We start from the raw sequence: 2,948 nt of genomic DNA on the forward strand, positions 1-2,948 counted from the left end.
GTAATGGCCAGAGATGTCGATCGGTTCGACCTAAAACCATATTGGCAATCAGAGAGGATTTTATGTCTATCAATAAATGTGTCTAATCTGTTATTAAAAAGTTTTTCCAAGATTTTTGAAAACTGTGACAACAGAGAAACCGGTCTATAATTTGTGAAGTTGTGCTTATCCCCAGATTTATACAATGGAATAACCTTTGCTATTTTCATATTATTGGGGAACTGACCAAGTCGAAACGACATGTTAAAAACATGGGTTAATGGTTTGCATATCCCCTCGATTGCCCATTTAACCATTGTCATACTGATACCATCACTATCACTGGATGATTTATTACCACATTTGTTCACTATATCTATAATTTCCTTTTCAACAATTGGCTTAAGAAACATAGAACACATATTTCTTTCAATTGTATTGTTATTTGTATTGACGTCTGTACAAATGGTACTTGCTAAACCAGGACCCACATTCACAAAAAACCTATTAAACTTCTCAACTACATCCTCAAATCTGTTGACCGGTGTATCATTGTCCATAAAATATGGGGGGTACTTGATGTACTTGTTGGAAGAATCAGTACCTTAACAACTACATAATGTATTTGGATGCTGCCTAAAGATTAGTTAGGGAGTGAAACCACAGGGGGTCACATGTGCAGCAGGTGTACAGGTACACACCTACAAACAGGGTTTGGGCGTGATAATTTGTGGGGTATAAAGTTGAGCATTTTATTAAATATTCTCTATGGGTGGATTAAGTCATGCTGAAGGGCTGAAGAAGCTGTGTGGGATCTCATTACACATTTAAGTGTTCTGACTGTGACATCATATACATGAGGACAAACACTCACACTTAATCAAGATCATACATTTTCAGCTGACACCATACCTGCTGAAAATAGGTCTTTTAACCATGACAAAGACAGAGCCAAAATCACTTTGTCACATGGCTTGAGATTTATGAATAAATTATTTTACTTTTTTCATATTTCCCATAATCTGGATATTTTAAAAAACAAGACATGTAATAATAATATGTTCAAGCAATGCAAGTACTGAAAGTACATATTTAAAAATAACAGATCACTGACTTCATACTCACACCCAGCTTTCCTCACATGTGCTTTCAGAAGCTCTCTGCAGCAGAACATACTTGTCAACGTCCAGTGAGATATTAATAGGTAGTAGTGTCATGCCAAAATACTTTGAGTACTGGGACAGGTAATGCAGGTCACAGTACTACTCTTTCTTCCACTAAAATGTATCTAATCTGACTAACAAACAGGTCTCAATTTCTAGTGATCCCCCCCAAAAAAGGGAACATCAAAATGTATCCGAATGCCTAAAGCCATCATTGTTCAGGAGATTTAACACAATGTACAATGTGACACAATGGACAACAAGATAAATAGTGCAAACAAATGTAAGAGAGAGCAGAAAAGAGAAATATTGTTGCACAAAGGGTGTGTAACAAGCAGGTTAATTAAATTTTGACTGGGTTCACATTAGGTCACTACTGAAGGAGGGCTCCTCCTCTTATGGGTTCAGGAGATGAACCCAACACCCAACAATCGCCAGCTCTTCCCAGTGTGTCTCCATTCCCAAAACACATAATATTCCATCAGGCTGTCTGGGTTTTATCTCTTCATAGTTACAGTATATCAGCATGTCTGTTGGAACATGTAATACCCAGTTCTTTCTATTAACACAGAGGAATTCTGGTTATCTTGCACTAATCTTTTCGTTTCTTGTCTGTGTATCTTTACCCTGCAGTCCACCAGTCGTTTTTGAGGTCATGTTTCTTCCCTGATGTGAAAACTAGGGAGAGGGTGCTGGGCTTCAGATGTTCAGTGGGAGCTCAGACACTCATTACCGCCCTGACCAGAGGAGCATTTCACTCCTACACAGAAACACAGAGGAGGGTCATGTTTTTCCAGGTTCCTGTAAAGAAAGAGGGATGGTGTTTAGTTTGACATGTTAAATATCCACACCAAATCAGATGTACTCATGAAAGCTTATGAAGTCAAAGACAGATTCAGTCGCTGGCACATTTAGCTGCAAGAATGTTATTTCAAAGTTTTCTGGACATACACAATTATAACAGCTGTATTACTGGTTTTGCTGACAAGAGAAGTTTGTCAGGTGTAATATCAGAGGGGGAATATGACAATAATTGGGCTAAATTTCACAAGACAAAAGTTCAGCAGCTACAGAACGCATTTTTGTGGATTGTAGATTGTACATTGAAGTGTGTATTGGATTTACAATGAAGTAGCTTAATCTCTAGTCAAACAGCTGAGAATCACCCAGCTCCTCTGCAACCCTTACATGGGGGATGGGCTCTATAGTGTCTGAAGTGGCGTTTGTCCCTTTACTTACTGTACATATGAATGAGGCTGGACCAGAATGTCCAACCTCATGAATGTCAATTGTCTGAGGCCTGAGTTAAGGAGCAGGATTCTCTCAGTGTGCAGAAGTGGACAATAGAGATAGAGCAAAAAAAGATGGGATGAGAAAATCTGAGCTACTGGAGGATAACTGTGAATGATCAGGATCAGTAGGGACAGACCATGAAAATGAAGGAAATGGAGAAATAGCCACAGGGAGATTGCATGATGTTACACTCCTGCAAGGTTTTGGTGGCTCTTCCTAAACCACCACCTGCTCCTTTTTAAGCACATCCTGTCATTTAATGCCTAATCCCTTCATTCACTCCAGTGTGTTTACTAACCATTGTCTCAACTCCCTTCAAGCTGTGGTCAAGAGGTAGTTCAAAAGTTCGCGGTGCATAGGGAGCATGCACTCACAGATACAGAGGGCATTGTGAGTGCAATCACCCCTGCAAAGCAATTGTCTGGGATGTAGAGACTGTGCAGGCAAGTTAAAGAGCTTCTGGGACTTAGGTTATAAGGCCAATTACTTTCTTACAGACAACAGTATACTGTA

This window comes from Monopterus albus, unplaced genomic scaffold, assembly GCF_001952655.1.
Source record: "Monopterus albus unplaced genomic scaffold, M_albus_1.0 scaffold3.1, whole genome shotgun sequence".
NCBI classification, from domain to species: domain Eukaryota; kingdom Metazoa; phylum Chordata; class Actinopteri; order Synbranchiformes; family Synbranchidae; genus Monopterus; species Monopterus albus.